The sequence below is a fragment of the Bison bison genome, unplaced genomic scaffold (genome assembly GCF_000754665.1).
Source record: "Bison bison bison isolate TAMUID 2011002044 unplaced genomic scaffold, Bison_UMD1.0 scf7180017864374, whole genome shotgun sequence".
NCBI lineage: Eukaryota > Metazoa > Chordata > Mammalia > Artiodactyla > Bovidae > Bison > Bison bison.
In genome coordinates, this window is record NW_011494946.1 from 3,772,322 (window position 1) to 3,788,724 (window position 16,403).

Genomic DNA, 16,403 nt, shown 5'->3' on the forward strand with positions numbered 1-16,403 from the left:
GGCCCACCGCACCTCAGCGTCTAGGCCGAGGAGCCCGGCCAGGGGCTCACGAGCCTTCTGCTTTCAGCCACCTCACCACAGAGCCCGGCAGGAAAGCCCCAGCAAACAAGGGCGGGCCCTCGGCACTGTAGCCTCAACAAAAGCGGGGTGCTTCCTGTGGGGCGCGGCCCGAGGCCTCCCCCCGTGGGGGTCCCCGGCGCTCAGGAAGCCGGCCGCTCCCTGTCTCTGGGGTTTGTGCCGGCGCGGAGGACACACCCTGCCCTGGGGACCGCTTCAGAGGCAGTGGCCGCTGCAAGCAGGAGGCCGCAAGCAGCAGGAGGGGCCGCGAGCCCGCTTCCTGCTGCCCCTGGAGACGCTCCCCGCGGGCCTCGAGTCCTGCCTCCCGCACTGCGGTCCTGGGGAACCTGGAAAAGGCGCTTTCCCTCCTACGGATGTCTTTCTTTTGTACACAGTTGGCGTTCTGTTTTGCTCGGAGCATTTTTGGTAGCACCCCGAGGTTGGGTAATACCCAGGGCTTGGCCAACCCCATCGTGCTCTTTTCTCCGCTTGTAACATGTGTGACCACAAAGCCACCGCAGGCATCACGTGGGTCGCTCAGCGGCTCGGACGCAGACACGCCTCTGGCTTCCCCTGGAGGGCGGGGCTTCGCCTTTACCCTTTTCTGCCGGTCACTGGCCGTCAGGACGAAAGGACTGGAGGAAAGAAGGAACTGCCCACTTCCTTTTAAGAAGCTGTGAAGCAAATGGCTCTTCCACCTTTAAAGCTTTCAGAAGGATTTTATGCCCACTGTGGATTGCCTGAAAAATCCCATGGACGGGGAAGCCTGGTGGGCTGCAGTCCATGGGGTCGCTAAGAGTGGGACACGACTGAGAGACTTCACTTTCACTTTTCACTTTCATTCATTGGAGGAGGAAATGGCAGCCCACTCCAGTGTTCTTGCCTGGAGAGTCCCAGGGACAGCGGGGCCTGGTGGGCTGCCGTCTAGGGGGTCGCACAGAGTCGGACACGACTGAAGCGACTTAACAGCAGCAGCAGCAGTGGAAAAACCAAATACCACAATACAGTTACATCTCACGATTTGTTAATATTTTGTTAAGTTTTTCCCTAAACATCTGCTGCTAAGTCACTTCAGTCGTGTCCAAAACATCTGCAGCCTTGGAATAATGTGAGTTTGGATGGAGGGTGACGAGGAATGGGCTGGTATCCACCTTCCAGGCACCACCTTCGCGTTAGGACTCGGGGACCACATGGACCCTACAGCTGACGCAGTTTGGAACTCTGGCCCCTACTCACAACAGGAAGGTGGGTCTTATTGTATTAATAGAGTCGAACTAAACCTTCATGCAATTTTGTATGCCAGTCGTTTTTTAAAAGAATATCAAAGGTATTCCCTGATGTTAACTGTTTTTTTCCCATTTTTCATTTGTCATACAGGTTCAAATGAGATGATAAATTGTGGGAAGTTAGGAGGTTACTAATCTGTCATAATACGGTTTAAATGAGGTAATGTATATTCAGAGTGCTTAACCTATAACCCTGCATATAGTAAACTTTTCATAAATAGTAGTTTGGCCATAGATTCTTGCTAAAATCTCATTTCAATGCCAGCATAATATTTCATTCTAAGGAGCATATTTAAACATCCTTTTGTTGTACTGAGCTTATTTCTAATTCTTCCTATTTAAAATTGTAGCACTGGTACAGATATCTTTGAATATAACTTTTTATTCACTTTAAGGAAGCATTAAATGGATGACTATGTTGAATGATATGAGTATCTCAAAGGCTTTTTATTAGATATCAGCAAATAATTTCCTGGTGATTACAGTAAATTTTTTTTCCAGGCTCGAGTGGGATTACCTGTCTTTCTGCATCCTCACTAGCAGTAAATTTTCTTGTTTTTAAATCTGCCAATTTAATTGGTGAAAATTCAATTTCCTCGCTCTTTGATATTGCATTTTAAAAAGTTGCCAGTGAAAGCGAAACATTTTTTTCATATTCATTAACCATTTGTATGGCCTCTTCCACAGTAAAACATAATTTATCAATCAAATTTGCTAATAAGGTCTGGGCTTTCTTTTTGTGTGTGGCATTTCTCATGTCAAAACTCAGAAACAATCTCTTTCTACACACAGCTGGACAGGCTAATAGTGAGACCGTTTGGGATTTGATTAGAGGTGTCTTTAACTTGAAACACACACTAGTAAACATTTGGCAACTTCCCAGTCACTGCGATTACCCATACAGTGGTCTGTCTTAAAATCAACTTTCACTGGAGTGTAGTTGACTTACAATGTTATGTTAGTTTCTGCTATACAGCAAAGTGAATCAGCTATACATACACATACATCCACTCCTTTAGAGTTTCTTTTCCCGTGTAGATCATTACAGACTATTGAGTAGAATTCCCTCTGCTATACAGTAGGTCCTTATTAGTGATCTCTGTGTAAATGTCAGTCCCCAAATCCTAATTTATCCCTCCCCACTTCCCCCTTGGAAAGTAGGTCTGTTTCCTACATCCGTACAGTGGTCTGTAACACAGGTTCCGTCCAGAAGCCACGGGAGAGGAAGGGGCAGGCAACGGGCAGAGTACAAGCAGCCGTGTGCATCCAGCAGGTAGGTGGCTGGTCATCCTGTCCTGTAGGGGGATGCTCAGCAGATAGGTCATCCCGTCTGTGTCCCAGGCGATCATCAGAGCCCATGCCAGGCGCAGACAGGCTCAGAACCCAGAGGTAACACACCAGCTCCCCGCTGGCACCTGGGCACTGGCTGACCCCCAAGAGTGGGTGATGACAGGACGCAGCACGTTGCTCGGGCGGGGCTGCCAGTTCACACCGCCACCTCTCACCAGCCCCTTTTCACGGATGAGGCCACCTTGGCTCCAACACGTCAAGTCATCAAAGTTCACAGAGTAAGTCGCGGAGCAAAGATTCAACCTTGGGCCAAATGGACCCCAAAGCAGATGCTCTCAGCTACCAAGCCACACAGCTTCCCTTAAAAACATGTCTTCGGACATGAAAATGACGAGAGTTTACATGCGGAGAGCCTCAAAGAAAACTTTTGTGAGCAAAGCGATTTGATTTTTTATCCTCAAATTAAAATGACTATCTCCAGGCAAAAAGTCTCGTTTTCCTGAGAACTTGCCAAAGGATGGATGGAAGGATTTCTTGGCACCTCCCCTGCCTGGGGCTTACACTTCAGAGAGGGAAGCTGAGGTCAAGGGTCATCCTGGCTCCCGGAGAGCGACTTATTCTTATCAGGACTCAGTTTTCTGTCCTGAAAAGGGCGATCCAACTCTAAACCCTCCCTTGGAAAGTTGGTGAAGTTGGCTGTGTCAGTCCTTGGATGAAGAAAATGCTCATGGGGTGTATGGGATGGTTCCCCATACACTGCAGCATCCATCACTCCCAGTGCCTGTTGATGAACTATGGTTGAGATCACTGCGAAAGTCAGTTGCAATTACAAAGCAGGATCTGCAATGTCTTGCCAAGAATGCTGCGTATCAATCCCAGCAAAGCTTTAACCACCAGAGGAGGCATTTTTCCCACCAGCCCTTCAACCCCTACAGTGCTGGGACATGAAATAAACGGGGTTACCTACAATCCACCACTTAAAAGCAATGAGTTGAGCTCTGAAGCGTGTATTTATGAAACATACATCTAAAGTATTCATAGCCTGATTTCCATTTCTCATAGGGCTGACCTAATTTCTGGGAGGTACCGATCCATTATGCCATGTTGGTTCATATGATGGAGGTAATATTTCTCTCACTTCCAATACTTGGGGAGCTATGAAAATATTCATCCCTCTGAGCTACAGAAATCAGCTTTCTTGTTCATGTTCTGTTAAAAGTACCCAATGCTATTTGTCAGGAAGGGATGGAGAAACACATCCTTCTGTCTCTGAATCCTAATCAGGAGGGAGAGGAAAGGCGTATTGCACAGACCCCATGACTTCAGACCGTGCTGTTTTTAATTTCTAACCTGTGTCTAAACTTGGGAACCAATTTGACTACCTGGAGTGTACAGAACGGTTAACTAGGTTTGCTTCCGCACACAAGCTGGAGTTAACTGCTTCTGCCTGAATTAAGTAAACTCTGGCAGTGCTATCTGGACCTGGCATGACCAGATGGCAGTCGCCACACCTTGCCAGCTGCCAATCAGCATTCAACAGCTGCCCTTGACCCTGGCTTCCGATTATCTGTCGGCTATGAATAGAAGCGGAGTGTCAGAAAAGGGAGCAAAGTACTTGAAGCCAGCAATTCAGGAAATCCATCTGACAGCAACAGAATTGGCTCAATGCACTCAGCTAGTTTCAGGAAAACATGAGAGTGGAAAAGCATAAAGTCCAACGCTCGATCATTCCAATACCAGCAGCAGGAAACCACGGGTGCTCTTGGGAAATGAAGCACGTTTCCAGATACATATGCTGTCATTTTTAAAACATCACCTGTCAGTGTTTGAAGTCCCCTGGATCTGGCAGATAGCAACTGCTAGAGTTTGTTCAAGAAATAGAAGAGCACATCCAAAATTCAGTGTCATGCTTTTCCCATGCAAAAAACCACGAAATAACAGGCCAAAAAACTGGCAGTGGCTCACATTCTGTTTCACAAAATGTATCAAAACATGCGTCGAACTTCACGTAGAGCATAGGAGCATTCTGTGGACTCAGAGCTGGACCAGCTGATTCTAAAAGAGAGCGCTGGAAAGAGGACCTCCACGTGTTGTGGGGCTAAATATCCGTTTTCCAAAGATAAAGACATGAGGGTAGGGGAGCAGAAAAGGACGGTTTTAGAAACAAGACTGACATTTCTGCTGGATGAGATAGGAACCACGCCTTTTGAAGGAAATGGAAACACAGCCCAGCCAGAAAGGAATAAAGTGGAATAAAGAACCAGAAAACAGAAAATAGCTGAGTTTAAGCTCCAGAGAGGCTTTCACTAAATTGCTTCACAGCTAAGAGGCTGTGCTTTACTAAAGGTTAAGGCCACACCGGGGCAGTCCCGGGCGCCGCTCACCCGGGACAGCTGGACACGTCTTTCACGGCTGACGACGGGGGCGGGGCAGTGTAGGGACAGAACCAGCAACTGTGGGCTTGGCGGGGCTCCACCGAGCCGGGGGCGGGCCAGCCGGGCGAAGCCTGGCATCCCAGAGCCCGCTCCGTCTCCCCCTGAAGAGTGGGTACCACCTGAGCCGAGGCCTGCGGGACCACAGGGGCCATTCCAACGGCTGGGCTCGGAGGACCGTCTTTCAAAGTCAAGGGCAGTGCGGAGGCCTCCCCCTCGTGAATATCCGGGTGGTCAAAAGACTGATACCAGCCACAAGGAATTCATAAGCCTTTAAAAAATAATTCATATTTTGTTCCTCACCGCGCTGTCCATATAGATTTGGGAATGAGTCATACTAAAGCTGTGAAACAAGTTATTTTTCCATCTAGAGATGGATTGCAGGCCCCTGGCCATTCTGAAGCACAGACAGAACATGGGATGATAGAATCTGACTTCGGGGCTGACGGCTTGATTAGAAACTGCATTATTTATGCCCCACTGGGATTGCTGCGGCTTTGGAGGCTTAAAACCACCTTCTGTGGCAGCTCTTCCCCTGATTTTAGGTTCACTGACCTCCTTTTCTGGATATGTGTCTCCACGGCAGGATTTGAAAGAGAATTAATTAATCCATTCTCTTGATCGCTTTTCATTAATTACTCCATCAAACTAACCTTAACCCAAATCGGGAGGCTGCCTTTTTCCTTCCCCTCACACAGGTCTTCCTTTTCTAGACATTTCCACACTCATTTACTCCAAGCTTCAGGTCTAGGTACACTCACTGAGACGCTCAGAAAAACCAGTGTTCTCTCAGCAGCGAAGGTGTCTCTCACAATCTGGTCCTCAAAAAGCAAACGGGGAAACTGTGATCAACAGTAACTGGCAGAGCTCTCAGATTCTGAATAAGTTCCAGAATTGTACACATGTCTCTCAGGAGGTAGGTTTTCAAAATATTAGGAGGCTGCAGCCCCCAGACACACACACACTGATCAGGCTGGTTTTTATCAGTTTAGCTTCTCTGATGACAGCCCGTCCAAATCCACGACCAAACTTTATTACTCTGAAAAACATTCTAATTCACGTGTAAGCTGTTGGTTAATAAAGAGGATCAGAGAATGCTGGTGTTTGAAAGAGCCCTGGGGAAGCCCACCCATCAGGGAGGAGACCTGAGCTTTTAGAGCCCAGAACACACACTCACAATGCCATTCTCGTTGGTTTCCATGAGGGTCTTAGTGGTATGAGCCTGTTCCACCTTGAAAGTCTAAAGTGGAGAAGCGCTGGTTACCTGGAAGCAAGTAAGGCGGGCTCTCTCTGGTGTGACCCACCCTTTGCTTTGTTGATGGGGACTGATGACTTGGCTGGCTGTGCTTTTCAAGGCCTTTTGGCCTCTTGATGGTTCATCACACCAGGGACCCACCATGGACTGACATCTACTTTTTCCATTTTGAGTTCCATCTCCACGTTCTACTCATTCCCAGAAACTTGGAGGTCACCTAAAATGGTGATCCCCAGCTCAGATCTCAAAGAGGAAGTGTCACCAAGGGGGCCGACCAATTGCTTAGCTCACCTGGATGCAACTTTTTCTCTGCGAGCTGAAGGCTGATGAAAGTGAGTAGAGGTGAAACAGGTTAATTCATAGATCAGGATTAAGTAGAGAGTCCAAACAGGAGGAGACAGGGAGTAGAAGACTCATCACAGGAACTGGCTCCCGTGATGGAGAAGGCTCGGTGGGAGGAGATGAAGTCCGCAGAGGAGGCTGTCAGGAGGGGCTTGCGTGAGCCGGAGCTGCCATCCCAGGTGGAAACCTCGGCTCTGCTTCCAAGACTCTTCAACAGAGCCAAGACTGCCCGGATTATTGAGGACATTCTCCTTACTTAAAGGCAATTGATTACGGACTTGATCGCATCCGCAGAATACCTCTGGCAACACCTAGACTGGTGTTTGAACGTCTAGGAGCTCTGGCCTCATCAAGGTGGTGTAGCACTGGCCATCACAGGAGCCCTGCTCTCTGTTCCCTACAGGATAGTCCCACCTGTTCCTCCGTTTGTGTTGAGCACGAAGCTGACAAGTAAACATGAATTGAATGAGTGAATGAGTGAGTGGAGGAGATCGTGACAGGGATGTGCGGCACGGGCTACAGCACCTCAGCCTATCCTGGGGGGAGGGCAAATCAGTGCCCCCAGGACCCAGACGAAGCCCTGGGGATGGGCATGATGGTCCAGCCTGTGGTTGGGGCACGTCACCCCCAGCAGTTCTATGCAAGCGAAGGAGGTGAACTTTGCACCGAGGACCTCACTCATTGGGGAGAAGTCATAAAGGACAAAAAAGTGTGCCTGCGGAGACGGTGGGCGCCCTTCCATGGATGGGAAGTCAGGGCAGGAGCAAGGCTCAGAGGAGGAACCGCCAAGGCTTCCCACTGCCCCCGCCCCCTGCCTAAGCCTCTTGGGTCAGAGAGACTGAAGCAATGAAAGCAACAGCCGTGAACTGCCTGCCCCTAAGAAAAGGACCGGGGCTGAGAGCGGCTCACCTAGCCTCTGGCTCTCTGTAGGACGCTGGCAAAGGGACTTGGCTCTGTGGTCCTTATTTCTTGATCTGCAAAGTCTTAAGAAGAGCTAACTCTCTGGACCATGGGAGGATTATGATGTGTGTTGAGAACTGAGGTAGATTCACTCTGAAGCTGATGAAGCTTAAGCCGCAGGACTCCTCACTTGCAGGGGCCGCCACGGCTCCGAGCATCCCCCAGGGGTATGGGAGGAAGCAGCAGTCCCGCAGGGTGCTGGCATGTGGGGGTGCTGCAGCAGGGGGCTCCCCTCTGTGCCTGGGTGACCATCGGGGGCGACCAGCACTATCTCCATGCCCAGTCACCCGCTCTTCATGAGAAGAGCAAGGCAGACGAATTTCCCCAAGGGTTAGTGACTAGTGTTCTTTCAATCCCTTACACGGTATTTGGGCTTCTCTAGTAGTGGCTCAGCTGGTAAAGAATCCTCCTGCAATGCGGGAGACCTGAGTTCGATCCCTGGGTTGGGAAGATCCCCTGGAGAAGGGAAAGGCTACCCACTCCATATTCTGGCCTGGAGAATCCCATCGACTGTACAGTCCTTGGGGTTGCAAAGAGTCAGACTCAGCTAAGTGACTTTCACTTTCACTTTACTTTTACTTACACAGTATTTTTTTTAATATACATTTATTTCTCGTAATTGGAGGTTAATTAGTTGACCATATTGTGTTGGTTTTGCCATACATCAACATGAATCCGCCACGGGCAGTACAGGATAAAGACTAGATGCTAAGATTAATGTCCAGCTCTTAGATTCTCTCAGGAGTGGAATTCTGACCTGCCAGGATGTTCATTTTCCCACTAAAATGAGTTATTATTATGGATCTTCAAAGGGTTTTCTTGTAATCGGGATATGATGGGTAAAAAACAGTTGGTTTGTGGGCTTAGTGTTAAAAATAAAACATGATCCTGGTTATCCTAAACATCTTTCTCCCCATTTTAGTTCTAGATCCCACAGACTGGTTTCCAGCTAGCAAGAAAGTGAGAACGGAGTTGAGTGGGCAGAAGTAAGAGAGAAAATGAGCAAAGGCAGGAATGTTTAAGGCAAAGCTCAGTGGGTGCTCATGGCTTCCAGAGAGCAGCCTGATGCTCTTCTCCACTGAATGAACTGTTCACATTTTTGCCTCCAATTACTGGAAAAATTATGGGAGAAGGTCTAGCTCCATTTATTGGAACTTGAATAGATTGCCTCCATTAATATCAGGAGGGCCTTTGACCCAACTACACTGAGTGCCTTCCAGAAATTATTAAATGTGCCCGCACTTTACTATCATGATCCCAAAAGTGATCAGAATATTCAAAAAAGCATAAACTGTCTTGTTAGGTAAGGAGACAACAGCAAGGAGAATTAAACTCAAGAGGCAACAGTCAATTTCCAGCTATTGTTCTCCTAAAGAGTCTAACACTGTAATGTGTATTGTGAAGCTCTGTACTCATGAAAAATGGGGGGGGAAGGCATGATAGGTTGGAGTCAAAATACTTGCTGCCCCCAAAGATGACTCTCATTGGCTTAATTCAACAAACGTTTGCTTCTTGCTCTTGGAAAGTTCAGGTGGCCCTGTTTCATATCGCAGCTCCCCTTAAAGGACGAGTAGGGAACCTGCTACTTGCTCTTACTCCCTCCTGCTGCAGCAGGGGCCCCAACAAAGCCTTGCCTGAATTTCTTGTCTGATCTCTTACTATTAATAATTTCTATTGATTAAGGAAGCCAAGAGCCCTGGCCGGCACACTATTATCTGACTTTTTGATGATAGCTATTCTGATGGGTACGAAGTGGGATATCTTTGTGGAAAACCAAAGATTTGGAAAACAAAAGATTTGTGCTTCTCTGATGGCTAAGAGCGCTGAGCCTCTTTTCAGGTGCTTATTGTCCACGTGTACCTATTTTTTGGAGAAACGCCTATTCAGAGCCTTTGCTCATCTTTTCACTGGGTTATTTGTCTTCTTCTTCAGTTGTAAGAGTCTTTTACATATTCTAGATCTTAAGTCTCTTACCAAATATTCAGTTTGCAATAAAGTCCAAAAGCTTTAAATTTTAATAAGGTACAATTGATGTATCTTTTTTTTTCTTTTGTTGATTGTGTTTTTGGTGTCATATCTAAGAATCCAATGGAAAATCCAAGATCAAGAAGATTTACCCCCTGACTTCCCTGGTGGCTCAGATGGTAAAGCGTCTGCCTACAATGCAGGAGAGCCGGGTTTGATCCCTGGGTTGGGTAGATCCTCTGGAGAACGAAATGGCAGCCCACTCCAGTACTCTTGCCTGGAAAATCCCACAGATGGAGGGGCGTGGTGGGCTACAGTCCATGGGGTCACACAGGGACACGACTGAGTGACTTCACTTTCACTTTCACTTTTCTTCTGAAAGTTGTATAGCTGTGGCTTTACATTCAAGTCTCTATTTTGAGTTAATTTTTGTATATGGTGGGAAGAAAAGATTCAAATTTGTTCTCTTCCGTATGCCTATCCAGTTGACCTGTAAGTTTATCCTAAAGCCAGTACCACACTGTCTCAGTCACTGTTGCTTTATAGTAAGTTTTGAAATTGAGAAGTGAGTCCTCCAACTTTGTTCTTCTTTCTAAAGATTATTTTGACTATTCAGGACTCATGTGAATTTTAGGATCAGCTTGCAAATTTCTACAAAGAAGCCAATTAGGGTGCTAATAGGGATTGGACTGAGTTATAGATGAATTTGATAAGTATTGCCTTCTTAACGATACTAAGTTTTCCAAGGGACTTCCCTGGTTGTCTGGCGGTTGAGACTCTGCCTTCCAATGCAGGGACACAGGTTCGATCCCTGGTCGGGGAACTAAGACCCCATGTGCTCACATGCCAAAGGGTACCTAACACCTGCTCATTTCAGTTACTGAGCCCACATGCTCTGGGACCACACTCCACAACAAGAGACCCCCCTGTGCTGCAACCGGGGAAAGCCTGGGTGCCGAAACAAATATGCTTTGAATATGTTTCGAAATGCCCTTGTTAAATTTATCCCTAAGTATTCCATTCTATTTGATGCTACTGTAAATGGCACTGTTTTTCAATTTCCTTTTCGGATTGTTCATTGCAAGTGTATGCAAACACTCTTGAGCTTTGCGTCATCTGGTAGATTCTGTATTCTGCAACATTCCTAAGCTCTTTCATTGGTTCTGACCGTGACTTAGTGGATTCTGCAGGATTTTCTATGTACAAGATGTCATATCAAATAGTTTTATTTATTTCTTCACAATGTGTCTTTTATGTCCTGTTCTCATTCCTGTTATTCCTGACTTTCCTTGCCCCTGTTATTTTTCGCCGGGCTGACCACTACCAAACATACTGTTTGTTTATCTGTTTATAACAGCCCTTTCTGGCATATGAGTTCTCAGAAAGTAGGTGCTTCCTCTTCTCTGTTCACTGCCTTCCCAGATCTTCTAGAACAGAGCCTGGCACATAGTAGGTGCTGAACAAATGTTTACCTTCTCTGTTAGCTTTCAGGGTGAGTCCTCCAAAGGGTCCGGACCTCCTGACCTCAGCCTGTTCTCAAGGCCCAGCGCTCCCTGGAGTTAAGGCCACAGCGGAACGGGAGCAGGTCAGGGCAGCTGGGGCCACTGTTCCAGGATGGGCAGCCTTTCCGGGATCAGTACAGGCAGTACCGAACAGCAAAGTTCCTTTCCTTCTGTACCTATTCCTAGCAAATCAACTTGCATCTCAAGCTCCAAGATGGGGATCTATGAGATCCTTGACTGCTTGCCTGACTGTAGGGACCGTGTCTCTGACAACCGAGGGCACGGGGACCTCTTGTGGCTGCAGAGCAGTGCCAAGAGCTGAGGGGCCTTTTGGAGGTAAGAGTGTCCAGGATGAAGACTCATTCAGGAGTTGCTACAGCCGCTGCACTGGATAAATTCCACGTGTACCTGAACGCACGCATCCCTGTCGTATTTCCTGCCAATAACCTCTTGCCAGCCAGGGTTTCTGTAGCTTCTCTGGAACCATCCTTTATTAGGATTAACAAAAGATGATCAGTCAGAGCCGTGGAGAGTTGAGAGGAGCAGGTTTCTGTAAAAAGAGGAAGCGCTAGTCTGGAGCCAAGAGTGAGTGCTTTGGGCTCCAGGATGCCAAGTGAGACCTCAGATCCAGGCAGGAAGCCAGCAGTGACCCAGGAAGATGGGCTGGGGGAGAAGCTGTATCCCTCCCCCCACCCCGGTCAGGGCAACAGCGGGAGAAGGCGTGACAGGGGGCCTTTGGACTCTGGTTCATTTATTAAAGGAAAATAAGTCATTTCAGGCAACATGACAAAGAGAAGTCAAGATTATGAGGCAAAACCAGAAGACATTTGCAGACATTTAGAGCGTATAAAGGATTATTCTCTTGGAGGTCTTCCCAGGTGGTCCAAGACTCTGTACTCCTAACACAAGGACCTGGGATCGATCCCTACTGAGGGAACTAGATTCCAACCGCTGCAACTAAGACCCAGCACAGCCAAATATTTAAAAAAAAAAAAATTCTCTAAAGGTTGTCCCTAGGCTTTGGCTTTATTTGACCTAGAATAAGTTTAGGAAAAGTAAGTGCAAATTTTCCATGTCAAATGTAAGAAAAAAAAGGAAAGGGAAACCCCTAAGAGTTCCTAAGAAAATGGAGGAAAACAAGAAATGATTGGATCCAGATGATAAGGTCTTTCATAAGGTAGTTTTTACATGTTGATGGGTTTTGTCTATTTTAACCATACTTTGGCACAGGCAAAGGGAAGCCTGGCGTGCTACAGTCATGGGGTCTCAAAGAGTTGGACAAGACTGAGTTCAGTTGACTGAACTGAACTGAGAAATCTATATGTAGGTCAAGAAGCAACAGTTAGAACTGGATGTGGAACCACAGACTGGCTCCAAATCGGGAAAGGAGTACATCAAGGCTGTTTATTGTCACTCTGCTTATTTAACTTATATGCAGAGTACATCATGAGAAATGCTGGACTGCATGAAGCACATGCTGGAATCAAGATTGCTGGGAGAAATATCAATAACCTTAGATACACCACACTTAGGGCAGAAAGCAAAGAAGAACTAAAGAGCCTCTTGATGAAAGTGGAAGAGGAGAGTGAAAAAGTTGGCTTAAAGCTCAACATTCAGGAGACGAAGATCATGGCATCTGGTCCCATCACTTCATGGGAAATAGATGGGGAAACAATGACAGACTTTATTTTCTTGGGCTCCAAAACCACTGCAGATGGTAACTGCAGCCATGAAATTAAAAGACATTTGCTCCTTGGAAGAAAAACTGTGACCAACCTTGATAGCATATTAAAAAGCAGAGACATTGCTTTGCCAACAAAACTCCATCTAGTCAAAGCTATGGTTTTCCCCGTAGTTGTGTATGGATGTGAGAGTTGGACTAGAAAGAAAGCTGAGCGTCAAAGATTTGATGCTTTTGAACTGTGGTGTTGGAGGAGACTTGAGAGTCCCTTGGACTGCAAGGAGATCCAATCAGTCCATCCTAAAGGAAATCAGTCCTGAATATTTATTGGAAGAACTGATGCTAAAGCTTAAACTCCAATACTTTGGCCACCTGATGTGAAGAACCAACTCATTGGAAAAGACCCTGAGGCTGGGAAAGATTGAAAGCGGGAGGAGGAGACGACAGAGGATGAGATGGTTTGATGGCATCACCGACTCAATGGACATGAGTTTGAATAAGCTCCGGGAGTTGGTGATGGACAGGGAGGCCTGATGTGCTGCAGTCCATGGGGTTGCAAAGAGTCAGACATGACTGAGTCACTGAACTGAACAGGCAATTGAATTACAAAGTACAATGGGATTTCAAAATCTTAAAAATGAAATTTTCTTGTGAGCTATTACGTTTAAAATGTCAGACCTAAATTCTGTATTTAAGAGAAGAGACCTAAAAGCAATGACTGATGCGTGGAGCTCTTGACAGGGGTCACGTACTAGGCATTTACTTCCCCAGCAACTCTCAGAGGCAGCTACGGCTATTAACCCATTTTCCAGAAAAGCAGTTTGAGGCGAGTGATGTTATGAGCAAATTTTCCAAGGCTTTATAATTAGTCACACTTCCCTGGTGGCTCGGACAGTAAAGAATCTGCCGACAATGTGGGAGCTGTAGGAAACGCAGTTTCAATTCCTGGGTCGGGAAGATCCCCTGGAGAAGGACATGCCAACCCACTTCAGAATTCTTGCCTGGGAAATCCCACGGGAAGACTAGAAGTTCATGGGGTCACAAAGACCCTGACACAACTGAGCAACTAGCACTTAGAATCAGTTCTGCAGGGCCAAAATTTGGAGTTAGTCATCTAATTTCAGAGTCTGAGTCATTGCTACAATTATTTTCTATGCCCTTATAGTTTACAATAAGGATTCTACTCAGTCTAAAAACTCTTGGTGTGTTCAGTTCAGTCGCTCAGTTGTGTCCGACTCTGCGACCCCATGAACCGCAGCACACCAGGCCGCTCTGTCCATCACCAACTCCCGGAGTTTACTCAAACTCATGTCCATTGAGTCAATGATGCCATCAAACCATCTCATCCTCTGTCGTCCCCTTCTCCTCCTACCTTCCATTTTTCCCAGCATCAGGGTCTTTTCAAATGAGTCAGCTGTTCACATCAGGTGGCCAAAGTATTGGAGTTTCAGCTTCAACATCAGTCCTTCCAATGAACACCCAGGACTGATCTCCTTCAGAATGGACTGGTTGGATCTCCTTGCAGTCCAAGGGACTCTCAAGCCTCCTCCAACACCACAGCTCAAAAGCATCAATTCTTCGGCGCTCAGCTTTCTTTATGGTCCAACTCTCACATCCATACATGACCACTGGAAAAACCATAGCCTTGACAAGACAGACCTTTGTTGGCAAAGTAATGTCTCTGCTTTTTAATATGCTATCTAGGTTGGTCATAACTTTCCTTCCAAGGAGTAAGCGCCTTTTAATTTCATGGCTGCAGTCACCATCTGCAGTGGTGTGTAAATGATCATTTATCTGTTTTCAGATAGAGTAGTGTCAACCAGGTAAATGTCTCTGCTTGTGGGCTACTGAGAATTTAGCCACAGGATACACTTGTGCACAAACCAATCACAAGTGTGTACACCAAAGACATTCTTTATAGGCTTATTTTCGTTTTAGTAATAGCAAAAGTCTCTAGAGAACCTAGATATCCAATAAGTAGTTAAGTAAATTATCCATTAAAATGGAATATTTGGCAGTCACTAAAAAGAACAAGCATGACTGACTTATGCTGATATAGAAACTTTAAAAGATGTGAAAAATGTATGTATATTAATAAAGAAAGTGCATATAATTTTCTGAAAGGACATAGAATACAACTGTGGTTAACACTGGGGTTAAGATAATGAAGAAAACAATATGTAAGCACATGTAACACTATTGAATTGAACACTTAAAAGTAAAGATAGTAAATTTTATGTTATGAATTTTTTACCACAATAATAAAAGATAACAAAGAAGAGACATTTGCTTCTCACTTCAGATCTTTCTACCCTTTGATATTCATATTACTTTTATTTGCATTATTAGGCCAGTAAAAAATGAAGGAAATGCATACAAGAAAACTGTGAGTAGTCAGAGGGACTAAAGATCAACATCCAGCTGCTGTATTTTTATTAACGTCCCATATGAAGAGTTCCCAGGTGGCTCAGTGGTAAAGAACCTGCCTGCCAATGCAGGAGACGAGGGTTCAGAGTTCAGTCCCTATGCTGGGAAGATCTCCTGGAGGAGGAAACGGCAACCCCCTCCAGTATTCTCACCTGGAGAATCCCATGGACAGAGGAGCCTGGGGGGCTGCAGTTCACAGGGTCACAAAGAGTCGGACACGCCTGGGGACCTGGGCACGCACACACACACACACACACACACACACACGAGAAGCGCTCTGAGTCAGCAACACCAAAACGTGTGTGTGATTTCAAGCGACTATGTGGCCATCTTAAAGTTCTTAAATAAACCTCCCAGCTCCCTGAGAACGTCATATCCCATCTAGAGAAGAGGGTTTCATTGAATGTGGTCTGTGGGAAACAACAGCAGACTCAGCACACACCTGACGCATTTTCCTGGAATTTATTTCAGGTTATCTTGTTTTGAAGAACAGACAGTTCCTCTGCAATTTCAGACTGTCCTTCTGAGAACGCATTATCCCCTGTCCTCTCTACTCTTGACCATGCAATTTCTTCATCCCCTTTTATGGGTTTTGTTTTGTCTCTGCCTTCGAAAAATGAGCCAGAATGTAAAAATGCACAGGGAGGATGCGGAACACTGTAAATTATGTGTCAAGGGGAAAGACAAAACATCTCTGTGAAGGGCAAGCATCTCTCGGAGAACACTGCTGCTTATTAGTTTGACTTGGATGGTTCCTAGCTCTATATGAAAATATTCACTGAGCCTGAATCTCTGAGACTCTGTCTTTGCCTTCCAGGTTTTAAGATGCTGAGTCGAGGAGTCTTAGCTCCTGGAGGAGACTATGGAGAGCCTCTGGTTTCCAGTCCCTGCAGGGGCCAAAAGGTAAGGAAACAGCTACAGTGGCCAGCGGGGGATGGGGAAGCCTGCAGACCAGAGCCCAGTCTAAAGAGAGCTGCTGCTGCTGCTGCTAAGTCACTTCAGTCATGTCCGACTCTGTGCGACCCCACAGACGGCAGCCCACCAGGCTCTCCTGTCCCTGGGATTCTCCAGGCAAGAACACTGGAGTGGGTTGCCATTTCCTTCTCCAATGCATGAAAGTGAAAAGTCAAAGTGAAGTCGCTCAGTCGTGTCCGACTCTTAGCCACCCCATGGACTGCAGCCTACCAGCCTCCTCCATCCATGGGA

General features: G+C 46.5%; 1 long non-coding RNA gene across 1 annotated transcript; it reads left to right on the forward strand.

Annotated features, from left to right (window-relative positions):
* The first annotated feature begins 1,093 nt into the window (after positions 1 to 1,093).
* LOC105000727 lies at positions 1,094 to 16,151 on the forward strand. Its single transcript, XR_826780.1, has 3 exons — positions 1,094 to 1,302; positions 1,435 to 1,503; positions 16,015 to 16,151. It is a non-coding gene; the product is annotated as an uncharacterized LOC105000727 (long non-coding RNA).
* Positions 16,152 to 16,403: the final 252 nt, after the last annotated feature.